Source organism: Phocoena sinus, chromosome 12 (genome assembly GCF_008692025.1).
Source record: "Phocoena sinus isolate mPhoSin1 chromosome 12, mPhoSin1.pri, whole genome shotgun sequence".
Taxonomy (NCBI): Eukaryota; Metazoa; Chordata; class Mammalia; order Artiodactyla; family Phocoenidae; genus Phocoena; species Phocoena sinus.
This window is the reverse complement of record NC_045774.1, coordinates 44,008,035-44,026,011: the sequence shown is the minus strand read 5'-3', so window position 1 is coordinate 44,026,011 and position 17,977 is coordinate 44,008,035. Positions and strand designations below refer to the sequence as shown.

Below are 17,977 nucleotides of genomic sequence, written 5' to 3'. Positions count from 1 at the left end.
GAAATAAATATATCAGTGAACTGATATAAATGAAAACCAATCTTCACAATATTTTATATCATTATTAAACCAGTACAAGTGTGGCAAATAAACCTATCGTCTAAATCTAATGCTTCATTTGATTCAAGTGCCCATTGAGTAATACTCCTGTAGACCAGTGGTTCCCAAGCTTTCTATACATTGGAATCACAGGGCTTTAAACACCCTGTTATTATGCTTTGATTGGTACAGGCTACAGCCTGGGCATCAGAAGTTCTAAAAGCCCACAGGTTGTTCTAAAGTACAGCAAAGTTTGGGAAGCACTGCTATGGAGTATTGGTTCTAACTTTGGCTACATACTGGAACCATCTGGCATCTTAAAAAGAATATGGGATGTCTGGACGTCATCCTAGAAAGAATTAAATAAGAATTTCTGAGAGTAAGCCTGAGCATTGGTGTGTTTTAGGTACTCCCCCAGAAGAGTTCTACTACAGAATACTGCCTGAATAACTCCTATGGCCTCCCGAATACATGAGCATAAAGTCTCATAAGGTTTGACTTCCAAACTAGTGCAAACCTGGCATGAACTCAACAACTTTCAGCAGGGCTGTGAGTGGGGTGTATGAAGAGAGAAGTTGGGCTATTTCTTGAAATAACAGACCATAACAATACACGGACATTTGGCAATCAGATTCCTGGGCCGTGAACCTGTCCTCAGAAACTTCTTAACACAATTCTTCCCTAGCTGTACTTTTCTGGAAAAAGCCAGAGTTTGGTAAAAAGAGGAGAATTAAGTACTACCCAAGCACCTGAATCACCCAATTAAAAGCATCTTAATAAATATTTATTTTCTAAATTCCTCAGTGATGTCCAGATTTCTTTACAATTCTCAAAAGCCATGTTTAAGAAAAATACTAAATGCTTAAAATTTTGACCCATTCCATAACTCTGAGTAAAGAACAAACTTCTAATTTCATCCATTCATGTGGCAAAAATTAATAATCATTTTTGTAATTTCAGAGAACAGTGCTATAGTTTGGTAGGTGTAAGGGACACCTTGGGTAGTTGTATGGTTAGGCCATTCAAGATGGCTGTTCTCTGGCTCCCTGTACATCTCATGCTGGACCAGTCCCTGCTTCTCTCATACAACTATGCAACCTCATAATTATAGGGTTTAATTAGTCCCTGTAAGTGATGAGCCCACCTGATGTCAATTCCACCTATAAATAGTAGCCTCCTTCCTTGAGTAGAGAAGATTGTTGCCATGTTGTCTGTTGTAGGCAGTGGGGTGCCCCTCCAGGACATTTTGCTTAAGATCCCCTGTCCAATAAACCATTGATGTCTCTGTCACTGTTTCCAAGCTCTTTCTTTGGTCTCCAGGCTGGGCAACTACAAGACTTGCAGGCCAACAGTAGTTTAAGGTAACTCAGGGGATATGTAAAAATCATCAATTTCAAAAGTCAATGGAGCATGAATGGAGGATAACTTTCATCTGAGACCAGGACACAGACTGTAAGTGGGGCTTTAGATATGAAAAGTTAGTATGGGCCAAGTGGTTTAGTGGAAAGAGCCTGGATTTGATAACAGAAAATGTAATCATATGTGGTCTGAGCCATTACGTCTTGGGAAATTCACTTCAACTTTCTGAGCCTCTGTTTCCTCATCAGTCAAATGAACATAGTAATACTGACATCAGTGCCTGTGAGGATAAAATGAGACACAGATGGAAGTTCCTGGCACACGTAATGATCGATCTGTTAAAAGATTGTGAGGCCAGGAAACATGTATCTGAAGAATTATATGTAAACGCCTCAAATTGTGACTGAGGATGGAGGGTTACAACTCAATTATGATTAAGAATGTAGGTAAATGTTTCCTTTCGTATTAATGATGAAAGCTAAGTTCAGGAAGCTTGAATCATCTGGAGATGAAGCAGTAGCAGCAGAACAGTCTAGGCAGTGGCAAGGAGCAGGTCAGCACTGGAAGAGTCAGGGAGGTGACAGGCCTGAGAAAGGAAGGTTGGAGAAGTTGGTGGTGGATGTCTGGACAGGGCTGAATGCCCGGAGATGGAAGGGGAAGCTGAAGGATATTATCACTGAGGAAGTTAGTACAAGTATAGGGCAATAGGGTTTGAGCAAACCAAAATGATCACACCTCTTCGGTGACTCGAGAATGTATCTTTTAGATGTAGGGTAAGGTGGTTTTATGAATAGACTAATTTGGTCTGAGGGGGGAAAAAAGGCTTTTCAAGGATTGAAGCAGGTATACAGTCATGGACCAGCTGGCTGGTTAGTAAAACCTAAAGGGCAATTTGAGTTTAATGACTTAAACGAGAACAGAAACCATATACTCGTAACAGCCCTGTAAGACTGGGGTTCATTAGGCTAGAGCCAAAAATAAACTAAAGACAACAACAACAAAAATACATTTTGTAAGATCATAGAAGGGATATACCTACTTAAGGTAAATGGATGATAAACCAGAACTAACTCCCTTTTTTCTTCCCTATCATGGAAAAAAATAACCCTTCAACCTGAAAGAGTAAAATGTACTTTGCAATAGTTAATTGAAAGCTAAGATAGGTGAAGAACTTATAAGAAAGCCTAGCTCTCTAAAGCTTAACTTCTCTTGCCTAGAAAAATTACATCTCAGCAAGGAGAGTTTACAAATAAGGACTTTCATCTAGAATCAGCATCAGAGGTGAACACTAAAAGACTGGGGATGAACAAATGGAGTTCCAGTTTTCAAAAAAATGAAGCAGCTCGATTCCTGAAACCAAGACAAGGAGCTTGTCACAGATCCTGAGCAAAATGAATAAACCTATGATTAAGGTAATATCTGGGCACTTAGAAAAGGAAGAAACTCAGAAGTTAACAAGAATTCACAAGTAGTCATTTCCTTTTTTGGACTATGTTGTAACACCGTATAGCAAGGACATCTAATAGACAAAGCACATCTGCTGTTTGGGGCTGTATCTGGGGGAAGAGGTCACTTTTCCCTAATCCCTCAGCCTGGGAAATGATGGTGTACTTTAATTTCTACAAAGATGTCACGTACCCATGTGCCTTAGCTGCTCTGGGACAAGGGAAGAAAATATTAAGTTACATGAGGTTCCTCAACTGATGAGAATATTCGTCAACAGCATGCTAATTCAGTGTCAGCAGTGCAAGGCATCTGAGAATGAGAACTTGAATGTTGACATGGCATACAGACTGCATTTGCAGAACACGTGAAGCTGGGACGTAGAATTACTCAGTTACATCAGTGATACATAACATGTCAATAAGCTAAAAGAAGAGGCCTAACTTAACATGTGATTCTATTAAATTTTATTGTGCTAAGTGTTGAACAAACTATAATGGGTGTGGCTCGGGAAGAAGTGTTTTGGAGTGGGTGAGAAAAAGACATTATTACTTCAGAATTTTAGTAGATTGTAATATAGGAGTCAATAGGGTAATATTGCTGCCATAATAGTGCCTAGGATTTACTTGGGGAAAATACAGTAATTAGAACAAAGCCGTTAAACATCTGTGTTATTTGAATAAAACCTTGAACTCAGTTTTGGGGATCAGATTTTGAGAGGAACAATGGCAAAGTAAACCACCTTCCAAGGGCTTTCAGAAAAGATAAGGAAAAGCTGATGGAGTTGGTAGGTATCCAGACAAATTGAAGCACTCGCCTGTGGAATTCATGCTAAGTGCATCCTAGAAGACCCCAGAGGGCAGGACTGCAGATCTTTGAGTCCTACTACTTGGGGGGCCATTTGCAAGAGGTGGATGTTATTCCGAAGCAGATTTCCAGGTCAATTTAGAGCAAAACTGGGGGCAAAGGGGAATAGAAGACAGTGGGTACTGTCTCCTTTGAAAATTTCTTTCTTTTTTTTTTTTTTTAGCGGTACGCGGTCTCTCACTGCTGCGGTCTCTCACTGCTGCGGCCTCTCCTGTTGCGGAGCACAGGCTCCGGACGCGCAGGCTCGGCGGCCATGGCTCACGGGCCCAGACGCTCCGCAGCATGCGGGATCCTCCCGGAACAGGGCACGAACCCGTGTCCCCTGCAACGGCAGGCGGACTCTCAACCACTGTGCCACCAGGGAAGCCCTCCTTTGAAGATTTCTTAATCCTGGTTGCACATTCTGATCGCCTGGGAAGAGATTTTAAAATGCTGATGCTTACATGTTAGCCCTAGAGATTCTGATTTATTGGTCTGGTGTGGGGTCCCCATTAAAAAGTATTTTATCAGAGCTCCCCTGCTGATTTAATGTTCTAGGTTGGAGAACCACTGAGTTAGATGACTACTTATCTAGAGGTTAAATAAATCAAACCAGACGCTTTTTCTAAGGTCTTTTCCAAATTTGAGAAGGTAAGTGTAAATTAACACTTATGGGTTATATACCACAGCTAGACACTTTCACAATGAATCTTCTCTAATAATTGAATTAATATATGTAAATCTCTTAGCACAGTATCTGGCATGTAGTAACTCAAATATTCGATATTTTTATTGTATCTTCTCTATAGCTGTTCGATGGAGGTATTATATCTCTACATTACAGATGAGAAGACGGAGGCTCTGAGGTTAGTTTTCCAAGGACCCTTGTAGTAAATTGCAAAATGAGGATTTAAACCAGATTAAACTAGTTTTAAGTTCTAGAGCCCCTTATCTCCTCCACAGTCCACCTCTAAAACATCTGGAAGTTTACGCAAATTAGTGGTTTACTTGAGTGAACATTTAAAATATTTTAACAAAACCACTTCCTCTTGACCATTTTGTAAGGAATTTCTCTCCAAATGCAATTTCTGAAAAAAAGAAGCATAAAACTCGACATCCACATTTCTTTCTAATGTCGCCTGAGGGAAACTACTCTGTAGGTCTTGAGATACTCTGAGGACGGGAAAATGGAAGGAGGTGGCCCTTCAGAACTCAAACAAAGCATGGGAGAAGCAAGGGAGAAAAGCACTGCTCTCAGGTAAAACATCTCTAGTGCTAAAGAATGGATGAACATCTGTCACTGTACAGCCTAGCTCTGGCAGGTTAATTACAAGCCAAGGCTGAGGAAGCCCTGCGGTGACGGCCCTGGTCTTGTCTGCCACTTTCCTGAGGCCAGGTTGGATCAGGCTGTGTGCAATGGCTGCTGGAAGAGAAGGCAGGAAACTTCTCCAAAGGGGCTGTGACTACTAAGGTTGCAAATCCTCCACCTGAAAAACTCAGACGGATGAGGGGAGTCGGTCTCTCTCTCTTTCTCTCCCTCGTCCACCCAGGCCTAGGAGATAAGGTAAATTAAATTTCCTCTTGTGCGTTGTATATATCAAATGTTCTGTTCCTGACCCTTTACCTTTGATTAACATCCGTTCAGTTTGCAGGGTTCAGTGCTTTTGGCTTTACTGTATTTTGTTAGTACGGTTAAGGCGAGGACCGCTTCTAAATAGGTGATTTCCACCCTTCTGTCTGAGAAGAGAGTAAAACTGAATTCGGGAGAAACGGAGGGGTAACAATTTTGGAAAAGGCGAGGGGAGTGGGTAACAGCCTCGGTAGTAAAGTTCTCAACGTTGGAGGAAAACGGTTTCCTCTCCCGGAGCTCTATGGAAGCATCAGCTCCTCCCCTCGGGCCTCCAAAAGTACCCTTCGCTTGGGGGCGATTCTAGAGTTGAACCCGAAGCGCGTGGGGTCATTAGAAACTAGAGCAAGTTGAAGCCAAAGAGGCCTGGCAGGGTAGGGGTGCGTAGAGTCGGGGCCCGAGTGGAGGGGAAGGCCGAGAGTCGCGAGTCCCGGGAGAGGAGGAGGAAGAGAAAGCGGGGCGGGCCGGAGGTCGGGGTCCGGCGGCGGGAAGGGGTCCCCGTTTCTCCCTCCCCGTCCTCGCCTCCCGGGGCGCTGGTGACGTTGCGGTTTCCTCCTCCCTGCAGCTGAGCCTCAGCGCCCGCCGCGTCCCGCCCTCCTCCCCTTTCGCCCACACCCCACCCGCCCGCGCCGGCCCGGCTCGCAGTAGCGCCGCCCGAGGCTGCAGCGGCGCATCCTGTGGCGCGGCGCCCACCCGCACCCATGGCGCGGCGGGCGCGCTGAAGGCTCGGCTCCGAGGGCGCCAGGGGCCCGGGCGCCCTGGAGTGAGAGGGGCCGGGAAGGGCTTCCGGAGCCTGGGCCCAAGCTGGGAGGCGACGCCCGAGGGGACGAAGCCGCGGCGGGGAGCGGTAAGTGGAGGGGCGCGCGAGTGGTGGGCAGGGGCGCGCGGCGGGCGCCGCTCTGGGCCCCGCGCGGCGCAACTTTCTTCCGGAGATTCGGGCGGGTGGCCGGGCGCCGGCTGGAGGCAGGCGAAGAGCCACGTCCCCCGCTGGGCGCAGAGCGCCGCGAGCTGCGCGCCCGAGCGCGGTTCCGCCGGGCTCCTGGAGGGCGCGCGAGGCGTGAAGCCGGAGCCGTGGGTTTCCCCGGCGGCGGGGCAGTTTTGAGTCCCTTCCCAGCCCTCTAGCGCCCAGCGCAGAGCCGGGCGCACCATAAGAACTCAGATCACTTTCGGTGCGTCGGGTCCGGCCGGCCCAGCAGCGATTTCCTGGACGGCCGGGGGGCTCCGGCTTCCCTCTGCCCGGTAGCCTGGCACAGCTTCGCGCCCTCCTTTCCCTGTATGTCTCCGTTAATTGGGGTGGTAGTGGTCGTGGGTGCCGATGCTGGCGCTGGCAGCCCGCCTCTGCGATTGTGGAAGCTGGGCAGGCACGTCCCGAGCCTCCCCCAGGCGCTGGATTCCAGAGCCGCCCGGCTCCGCAGACACTTGGAGAAATTGTTGGTAAACCTCACTCCCTGGCAGCCCCTGGTGGTAGGGTGGGGCTGGGACGTGCTTGACTCACAGGCTGGGAAGCTCTGTGAGCAATGCCACATGGGCTCAAGATCTGTCGCGGCTGGAATCTGAGCTAAGTTTGTGACCCGAGAACTTTCTCATTTTCATTGCTCATTTGAGGCATCAGCCTCTGCTTAGGCTGGCGGGCATTAGAGCTGAAACCGAATCCATTGCTTAAAAAAAAGTAGGTGAGCCTCATTTACCTGGAATTCCTTAGATCAGGAAATGCCACATTTAATTTCTGGGAATCTCCGTGTTATAAAGTTTTTTAAAACGTTTTTTCATTAGTCATGGTTTAGTTAATGTTACATTAAATTTGAGAAGGGACGTTCTCACTGAGAAATAGTTTCGAAACAGGTTTTATTTTATTTTATTTTTCACATTATAGACTTAACCTTTCAGGAATTTCCTTTTCTTCAGTTTTTAAAAATTTCTCAATAAATGATAACCCGTATGAAATAAAATATTATGTGCAATGTTTTTTATTATTATTTTAGTTTAGTTTAGTTTTGGTTGTGTTGGGTCTTCGTTGCTGCACGTGGGCTTTCTCTAGTTGCGAGCAGGGGCTACTCTTCGTCGCGGTGCGTGGGCTTCTCATTGTGGTGGCTTCTCTTGTTGCAGAGCACGGGTTCTAGGCACATGGGCTCAGTAGTTGTGGCTTGCGGGCCCTAGAGCGCAGGCTCAGTAGTTGTGGTGGCCGGGCTTAGTTGCTCCGCAGCATGTGGGATCTTCCTGGACCAGGGCTCGAACCCGTGTCCCCTGCATTGGCAGGCGGATTCTTAACCACTGCACCACCAGGGAAGTCCCTATGTGCAATGTTTTACAGAATATTCTGACACTACTTCTAAAATGGGATCCCCAAATTATTCGTAATGTGCATGGAAAAAATAAAATACAGCATTATCTGAGTATTTGTGTGTAATGTACTACAGGGTCCCATACAGATATGTGTCCTTTTATGAAGTGTGCAGGTAAGATGTGTTCTAGTATAAATGGAGAAGAGAAAATATTGAGTTTGATGCCTCCATCATCTAGTGACCCCTCTGTGTGGGTTCAGCAGTAAGTGCAAGACAGTGCTGTTTACTTAGGAGACATACAGAAGGATATAAGAAACTGCCCTGGCTCTCCCCAAGCTCTTAAGGTAGAAAGGGAGAAACCATAAATAAGCGGCACCTGAGAGTTTGGGCTTGGGAAGCATCATTTTTCATTAATTGGTATATGATGTCAGTATTAGTGTCATCTAGTTTTCGTTAAATAAAGACAGTGGCCTACATAGTACATTTTTACATTCAGGTTAAAAAGTATCGATAGTACAGTTACCAAGTAAAATGGAATTCTCAAAAAAAAGAAATGTGGATAAAGAGGGAAATTTGCCACAGCATACGATTTAGGCCTTTGTCACTGAGGAGATTATTAGCACCTTCCTGGTCCTGCTGGGTAGAAGCTGTTTAAAGTTCCTCCATCTGAGGTTAGGGGCCTGCTTATGGAAAGACACTGGGTAAGAAGTTAGCTACGTTTGCCACATGAGGTCAGGACCATCATAATACCTAATATTTGTGTGTGCATCTACTTTAGTGTTTATAAAATTATTCCACAAATTAGCTAATTACAGGTTTTCAATGATATTTGTTTTCCGGTCCAGTGTCCCACAGTACTGCCTTAATCTGGTGGCCATCCAGGAGGGAAAGTTCTTAGCTTCACAGATGTTGCCCCGCCCTCCCCAATACCTCATTATAAAGATTTTTTTTAATCTCTGAAAAAGTGTTTTAAGATCATAGATGAAAATGCATTCTGCAATTAAACAAAAAAAAATTTGTTTATACATTTCTTAATATTATTTGTAGCAGAATATTTTGGTATTTATTTCTACTTGCCTTGGATTACACTAAGGCATGAAAGAAATTACATGTTCATGAAAGTAATTACATGATATCCGCTCTATTATGATTTCAACAAATGAATGGAGAGGAATAAAGAAAGATACATTTAAATTTGGGTTTTAATATATCAGTAACCTTTGTGTTCCAAAGGGGTAAAGAAACTACTAAAGGACTAGCATTTTGTATTTGCAGCATGTGTTAAATATTACTTAAATCATTAGCATGTTTGAGTCTTAGACATAACACATTTTCTTATCCTTTTTTCACCCTCCTCCATTTAAAAAAAAAAAAAGAAATACTGTTATTGTCCTGGGATATGTTTGTGGCAGGCCTTTGAGGAGATCAAGAATGTCTGGTCCAGGGAACTCCATCATTATAGTGGATACTTTTATTCCATTTACTGAGAGGGGCTGGATCTTTACTATTATGAAGGAGTGGGTAAGGCAGAGATTCCATGTCCAGCAACCCTTCTGAAATAATGGGTCCAAGCGGAGGGCAGGACAGTTCTTATTACTATATTATAAAATGCCTTAGGGTTTTCTCATCTTGGAATTACATTATCTTCACCTACAGTGATTTGGAGAATAAAACTCTTTGGTGGTCACCAAATTACCAGTAGGTGTTTGGATGATGCAATGTAATCCTCTAAACCTGAGTCAGTGGCCAGCATGGGAATTAGGCAAGCGTGTAAGCCCAGAGTACCAAAAAGAAATTATTTTCCAGTAAAATTCATATGATTAATTAAGGGTAGAATGGAAGTAGAGATTAAAGTCCTAGATTCCAGAGGCACTGATCCATGCTTCTATTTGGTGATAGCAATAATTAGAAATGGATGAATTTCAAAGTCTTGCCAACTCTAATAGGAAATTATATTTAAAAAATTAAACTTTGCAAGAAAAATATAGTTCTGATGAACCTAGGGGCAGGACAGGAATAAAGATGCAGAGGTAGAGAATGGACTTGAGGACTTGGGGAGGGGAAGGGTAAGCTGGGATAAAGTGAAAGAGTAGCATTGACACCTATACACTACCAAATGTAAAATAGATAGCTAGTGGGAAGCAGCTGCATAGGACAGGGAGATCAGCTTGGTGCTTTGTGACCACCTAGAGGGGTGGGATAGGGAGGGTGGGAGGGAGGTGCAAGAGGGAGGGGATATGGGGATATATGCATATGTATAGCCGATTCACTTTGTTATACAGCAGAAACTAACGTACTATTGTAAAGCAATCATACTCCAAGAAAGATGTTAAAAATCAAACTTTGCATTAAGTGGATAATATTTTTAATTGAAGCAATTTTTCTTTAAAGAAAATCTTTCTATATATGTTAGTTAATAAATGTAGTCCCAAGTTCTGACCCATCTAACTTTATTGTTTCACAACTTCTAGTTGCATATGGAAGAGTGGTTTGGTTAGGGGATGGTGGAGAGATATTGCAGGGAAGAAGCATACTGGAAAGAAAATTAGGAAATATTGTGGATGCGATTAAGAGGAGAAACTAGCGTTAATAAACTCTTATGAATTCATATACATTTAGACAATTGAAGGAAGAGTCCTTGATAGATCATACAGCTACGTGAATGCTTGCATTTTAAAACTGCCTAGTAATTTAATATTTTTTCAAATAATTCTAATATTCTGATGTTTTAGCCTAGTGGAAATGGAGAGTGATGTAGAGCAGGTGTCTTATCCTCATTTTAGGGGTGTAGAAATGGAAATACCATGGAAGTAAGAGACTTATCTCTCATTTAAAAAAAAAAATTATTTTATTTTTGGCTGCATTGGGTCTTCCCTGTTGTGCGCGGGCTCTCTCTAGTCGTGGCGAGCGGGGGCAACTGTTTATTGCAGTGCACAGGCTTCTCATTGCAGTGGCTTCTCTTTGTTGCTGAGCACGGGCTCTAGGCGTGCGGGCTTCAGTAGCTGCGGCTTGCTGGCTCTAGAGCACAGGCTCAGTAGTTGTGGCTCATGGGCTTAGTTGCTCCGCGGCACGTGGGATCTTCCTGGACCAGGGCTCGAAACCCGTGTCCTCTGCTTTGGCAGGCAGATTCTCAACCATTGCGCCGCCAGGGAAGACCTGTTGTCTCTCATTTGCAAGTAATTACTGGTCTATCTTAAACATGAGATAACCTAAATGGCGTATGTAATTCTACTTTTCTCCTTTATGACTCCACATTCATGTTGTTAAAGACTCTTATTCATTTTCCTACAGATCTAATTTATTATCCCGCTTACTACTCATTACTGTCCCTGAACTGTCAGCTCCCTGGAATGCTTATGTGCTTCCCAGTCTTCTGTAAACTGGCTATTTACAGACCCTCTTCCCACAGCTCTCTCCTCTCACTCTGCCTATCTCTTCTCATCCCCATCAGGATTCCATCCTGGGGCCCCTTCTAATTCCCACAAAACCCTAGGCTCATTGCTTAGCTCTCATTAGCTGGCTTCGGGTTTTTGGGTGCTTTACCAATTGTGTTGCTTCCTTCTGCTTGTCTCAGCAAGCTCCAGCCTGTTGAGGGTGTGGATTTCAGATCCCGTCAGATGCCCAGAAGAGTATAAACCTGCAGGAGGTAGAATATTCAGAGAATCTGTTGAATATCACAGAAAATAAAAGGGAATGATTTTACTTTGGGAAGAGAAGAAAAGATTGTTGAGGCCATCTGTGTATTTCTTGAATGGAGTTCAGTTCTTAATTCCGAATAACACTATGAATTTTGATGTGCTTTAAGATTACCGCTGAATTTCCTTCTGTTTGTTTCGACTCCCTTGGGGTGTTCCATACACGTGATCTTGGTAAGTGTTGTCATCAAATGTTAGTAGGTAATTTCTGAAAGAACAGAATTTGCCCCTTTAGTAATATGTAGAAGCTATAAACATCCTGATAATAAGCATGATTTGTTTGGGCATTTTATATGTGAGAATAGTTATAACCATTAGGTAAGTATAGTCCTGTTTTTAAAAATATAGCAAAAGACATGTATGCAGTTAACTCTCAATTACACATATGTGACGTATCCATTGTAGGTTGTGCCCATCTGCTTTGTCCTAGACAGAGTCAGAGAGAGTTTGCAACTGAGTGTATGTATGTGTCTGCATGCCAGAAACATTTTTTGATATTATTTATGGAATTAATAGTGCCTCTCTTCTCCCCAGTAAATGTGGAAAATAGTAGGATAATCATAGTAAAATTCCTTGTGTGTGTTTAAATTAGTGTACATGATCTTTCAGAAGAAATTGAGTAGGTCCACACTCTTTTAAAAAGCTGTCATTTAAATTTTTCCATTTGAAATATTCATTGCATACATAGATGCCATAGGGTTGTGAATTTGTTGATTAAATCAAGGATTTTACGTTTTTCTCAGGTGTAACAAACTTAGCTACTAAGCAATAGGCATTTAATGTGTGCAGATGTTCTACCACAACAAAGTTGAGTCAGCATTTCATAACTCTTAAAAAGAACTTGTAAAGGAAATGGGCTCACCAAGCTTGTGGGTCTGTAATATTTTTATTGATGAAGTACACAGGCAATATACTGGCTTTACTGTGGGAGTCTAATTGCTATTGCAAGAAAAATGGAGATATTTGTTAGCAATTCCTGAAGTGGGAGATAACAACATTGGGTTGGTTATATAAATCTTAGTGTAAAATGTAGTAATCTGTAGATTATGTTGTGAATCTGGTAGAGATTACTCATGTAAAGAAATAACAGAGTACAAATTGACACCTTCATTTAGAGTAGTCCTTTACATTGAAGTATTGAAAGGGTTATAGCATTTCTAAAGTTAGCTTACACCCAGAAAGGTGTGTCAGTGACAAGAAACTCAAGAATTGCATGATAAAAATCATCAAGTAGTTTAAAAATGTTTCACGCCAAGGTGCACTCAACACCCTGACACCAGGTAGAGCAGTAGTAAAGGTGGCCTGGCTGCAGGATCACACCGCTTGCCTTCTTTACAGTTGTGACTGTCAGCTTTTCTTCTTGACACAGTGCTCTTTTTGTTGTTTGGCTACATCTGAGGACAGACTATAAGTAATGGATTTCTGGAATTCCACAAATTCTGGTTAAGAGCTCTTCTTGGGGCCTTGGCAGTTGAATGATATCATCCTAGGAGGTATGGATGGGGCCAGGCTCACCAGACCCGTGGATAATCGGGCAGGGGCCAGCTGGATTTAGGAATCACCTGCAGTGTTTACACTGCTCCCAGGGGGGGAATGGGCCTGGCAGGAAGGAAAAAGGAGACTGAAAGGGAATGTTGAACAGCTGTTTTCCATCTTCCCTGAAGAAAAAGAAGAGGAAATCGCTGTAGAGCAGGCATCAAGAGGGATTTATGCTAAATACAGGGAAGTTTTTCTGAATGTTTTAACCTTTAGAATGGATTTATGGAGGAGGCCTTTGAGTTCTTCTCTGTTTAGAGAGGTTCAAGTGAGGTTGTCCAGAAGGGATGTTAGCATTTATCTTCTGGGGTTCTAATTTTATGACCTCTGCTCATCTGGATTTGAAAATCTTAGAAGTTAAAAATGACTTAATTATATGAATGTAGAAGAAATGGTCAGTTTCAGTGTTTGAAATGCGAGTTGTCTTTATAGTTTCTACTTAGCATTTTTATTTATTAGAGCAAAGTATTTGCTAACTGGTTAAATATTGATTCTATATAAGACTGCTTCAACCTTTCATACAGATACACATTACAGTGTCTGAAAACTCCTCTCCTCTATGCTTAATCTGTTTTCTCCCCAAACAGGTCACTTTTCTCCACATTTCTTTTTTATTTTAGAAAATCTTTAAAAAGGTCTTGGCATCAGACTATGGTGTTCCATTTGGACTTTCAGCAATATCTTTTACTTTTCCCTGCCCCAGTTTTTCTAGTAGAACTAGACTGGCAACAGTGGTCACCTGAATGTATGGGGCATTCATTAGCCATGTGGTCAAAACATAGAGGTTGCCCATGTCACAAAGAGTCTGGAAACTTCTCTCATATTCCAAACTTCTTATAGCAGTATTTTGGTTAAAAATAATAATAGCATTTATAGAAACAATGTGAACTTTGCTTCATTTTTGTTCAGGAAGATAGACTCTCTAGTAGAATTTTTTTTTCCCTCTCCAGTTTTATTGAGATATAATTGACATACAGCACTGTATAAAAGTTAAAGGTATACAGCATAATGATTTGACTTACATCATGAAATAAATTTCGTGAACATCCAGCATCTCATATAGATACAAAATTAAAGAAACAGAAAAAATTTTTTCTATAGTGAGCCAGTTTTTCTACAGTGAAGTAGTTTACGGAAGAGGAAGGGGAGGAGGCCAGAATGATCCTTGTAATGGATTAGAGCTGGAGACTAAGTGTGAACTCATGTTTAGCTTAGTATCAGTACAGATGGTTAAATTTAGAATTGTTTATAGATACATGTATTATATATACATGGTTTAGTATACACGCATGTATTTCCTCACTCTGTCAGCTGCAAAGGACAAGCAGCAATGATACCCTGGTGGTAATGAGCACACCTAGCGCTCAGTTCTTGGTTTTTAAAATCATTCTTCACAAAAGTAACCAGGGCTCCAGAGAAATGGCTGATTCTAGGACTGGGCAGGAAATATACAAGGTGATTCTGGAGCATCTTGCAGTGGCAGAAAATAAGGAAGTGTTAAAAAAAAACCCAAACCAAAACTAAATTATATTCAAATTTTCTTATCTTTTACCTAATGTCCCATTTCTGTTCCAGGATCTCACCCAGGACACCACATTATATTTAGTTACAATAGCGTGTCTCCTCAGGCTCCTATTTTCTGTGAAAGTTTCTCAGACTTTCCTTGGGTTTGAAGACGTTGACAATTTTAAGGACTGGTCAGGCATTTTTATGTCTCTCGAGGGCTTCCCTGCTGGCGCAGTGGTTGAGAGTCCGCCTGCCGATGCAGGGGACACGGGTTCGTGCCCCGGTCCGGGAGGATCCCACGTGCCGCGGAGCGGCTGGGCCCGTGAGCCATGGCCGCTGAGCTTGCGCGTCCGGAGCCTGTGCTCCGCAACGGGAGAGGCCACAGCAGTGAGAGGCCCACGTACAAAAAAAAAAAAAAAAAAAATATATATATATATATATATATGTAAAATGTCTCTCGAGTGGGATTTGTCTAGTATTTTTCTCATTATAATACTGGGGTTTTTGGTTTGGGGGAGGAAGAGCATAAAAGTAAAGTGCCATTTTCATCACATCATATCAAGGGTACAGATCATAAATATGACTTATCATGGCTGATGTTGACCTTGATCACCCGGCTGAAATAGCGTTTGTCAGGTTTCTTACTGTGAGGTTGTTCTTTTCCCCCTTGTCCATACTGTCCTCTTTGGGAGGAAGACACAGTCCACACTTAAGGAGGGGGAGGTCATGCTCCACTTCCGAAAGAGCAGGGTATCTACACCGAACATTTGGAATTCTTATGCACAAAAGATTTGTTTTTTCTCCCTCATGTATTTATTTATTCAGTCATTTTTATATCAGTATGGACTCATGGATATTGTTTTTATACTTTGGGTTGTAATCCAGAACTATTTTGTTTATTTTGTTGCTCAAATTGTTTCAGCTTTGGACAGAATTTGGGTCCAAATTCAAACAATTTGGGTACTATTTCAGTTGGCTCCTTTGTCCCTTTGACATACTGCGATCTAGTAGAATTAATTTGTGGTGTCAGACCAGCTGTGTTTTTTCTCAGTAAGAAAATTAGGTAGGACTTAAGATGTAATCATCTTAAAAGCAGGCTCATAGCGATGCTGCAAAAGGTATTGGAAAATGCACACTTAGCCAATATTGGGGCAGTGGGTTTGGGGGATGTCAAGAAGTGGAGCCCAACAATGTCAGTGTCTTTGGCAACTGGAATTAAGTGTTTCTACTTAGTTTCACAGCCCATAGTTTTAAAGCAATTTTGAAATGTTTTTCACAATTACCTTTCTCAGAGGAAACTGGTTCTTGGAATCACTGAAAAGCCTGCAGAGTTAACTTAGGTAAAAGTGTCTTTTAGTGTCTCCTTTAGTTGTGAGGTTAATTTCTTTTCTTCCTCTGTCTTTAATGTGTCTTTTACAAGTTAGAGCCTGTTGGCTCTAATGAGAACCCAGGAGGAGTAGAGAGCAAGATAAGAATCGATCTGTTACTTTTATGCAATAGTTCAATTTATCCTTTCTTAAATTCTAGTGTGAGATTTTAAGATCCACCTTTTTTTCTAAGGAAACCAGTATTGTTCAGATTAGATTCATCTTGTTTACCACATGCTCTGCTAGGGTTCTAAGATTTTCACCATTACAGTTTTTAGATTTACTGTGACTTGCATATTCTGTATAAAATTCAAATTAACAAATGATATTTGAGTATCTGCTGTGGGAACTTTAAAAATTCTGTTTCACCTCTACTTGTGAAATTTAATCTGGCAAGTTTTAGGATAAGTTGGACCACTTTCAGTATCTCTTTCTTGGGGAAGAAATCTGTTGGCAGTATTTATACTACTAAATTGCCATAAAATGATAAATTCTGTGCCTAAAGAAGTTGAGTGGAGCTAGAAGTATTAGGGTAGTTATGTAACAGACCCTTCTCTGTGTGTTTACATCCTTTTTTCTTGTTGGTGAAGCCACTGAAGTTTGTTTCAGTGATTGCAAGTTTTAGAAAAGATAAATCTGTGTTATCAGAAATGAATGCTTTGATATATAACTTTTTTCAATGTACTTTTGAACCTGGAAAGTCAGATGAAAGAACGTTCTACTTTGGCAATAGAAATACTGAAAGGATTAGTCATTCAGCAAGTACTTGCCAGGTACTTCTGTGTTTGAGGGGACGTCTGGGTGGAGGCAAAGAGGGGCGGCATGCAAAAGAAATATGACATGGTTTCCAGCCTTCAGGAGCTATAAAATCTGGTTGGAGGATAACTAAATATGAAACTTTATGAGAACAATTAAGTGTTGAACAGAGACAAATGCATGCAGCAGGATTGCAGGAAGGAAGATGTCTGTGAGGCTTACGTGGGCAGAGAATACTCAGCTAGGAAGGGGAGAGTGAATTGGGCCTCAGAGGATTTTATGCCAGAAAGGGGAGGGGAGAAAGCATTGCAAGCAGAGCCTGCCAGCTAGGCAAAGGCACAGGAAGAGGAGTGAGCAAAGGAGTGGGGTGGCTGCCAGGTCAAGGAGAACTTCTTAGAAAAATCATGGGAATTCACTTGTCTCCTTTTATGACATTCTCTCTCCTTTCGTCCTTACCTTCTTTGTATACTCTTTCATTCTTTTCCACAAATATTTTTGAAGGCCTGTGTTGCATGTAATCATTGGTGCATGACACCATAGGAAAGACAAAGAAGACTCAGACCCCTGCCTTCTACCAGCTTATACTTGAGCAGGTGAGGTCTGCCTCAAATCCCTTTTGGAGCCAAAGAGGACTGACAATAAATGTGGGAAAAGAAGATAACAAGTACCTTCAAGTAACTCAGTATGCATATTGACTCCTTTTTAGGGCCCAATTCAGATACCACCTCCTCAGTGCATCCTTCCTTCTTCAACTCAGCCGGAAGTATTAACTTCTGTAAATTTAAGTAGTACTTTGTAATTCTCATGCAAACTTACCTCCTTTTTCTTTCTTTGATTTTTTGTCTTGCGGGATATGAGTTCCCAGACCAGGGATCAAACCCATGCCCCCTGCCATGGAAACACGGAGCCCTAACCACTGGACCACCAGGGAATTCCCTTACTTCCTTTTTCTTTAGTGGTTTGTGTTAATATTTTCTTTCTTTTGCCATGTTATACGATGGCATAAGCACTTTCTTGGTTGACATCATCCCTGAATTCCCAAAGAGTATTGAGCAATGCATATATGGGGCCATAGGGGAGACCACTTACGGATGGAGTTGCTAGGGAAAGCCTCATACATAGCACTGTGTTCTTTGAGAAAGGTATGCAGTTGAAGTGGAGCCCGTAGAGGGAACCCCCAGAGAGAGTAACAGAGGGAATTAAGGACAAAAATATGAGTTGTGCTCAAGCAAGGATGAATAGCTAAGTGTGAAGGGAAAGTTTGTGTAGGGAGGAAATGAATGATAATGTTGAAAAGGTGGGCCAGAACTAGACTGTGGAAGCTCTTGGAGGAGAAAATTGTTCATTTTGCTGTGTGTATAGAGGCTCTTGAATAAGAAAGTGATATGATGATGGTGATTAATTTGGGAGGAACTTTATGGTTTACAAAGATAGTTATATCATGGGTAATATTAGCAGACTGCCTAGGTTTATATCTTGGCTCCTTCACTTTCTGTGTGACCTTACTTATTATGTCTGTGC

General features: G+C 42.1%; 1 protein-coding gene and 1 pseudogene across 12 annotated transcripts in view; one reads left to right on the top strand and one right to left on the bottom strand.

Moving 5' to 3' along the window:
* Positions 1-4,775: 4,775 nt before the first annotated feature.
* DSE (dermatan sulfate epimerase) overlaps positions 4,776-17,977 on the top strand; it is a 70,892-nt gene continuing 57,690 nt past the window's right edge. For 3 of the 12 annotated variants that reach the window (XM_032650606.1, XM_032650604.1, XM_032650608.1), the window contains exon 1: positions 4,811-5,251. The gene's annotated coding sequence lies outside the window, so the exon portion shown is untranslated. Of the gene's footprint in view, positions 5,252-5,950; positions 6,162-17,977 lie in introns of those variants that run through there. The other 9 variants (XM_032650599.1, XM_032650597.1, XM_032650600.1 and 6 more) reach the window with 9 other exon arrangements.
* Positions 5,648-17,339, bottom strand: LOC116763295 (annotated as a pseudogene).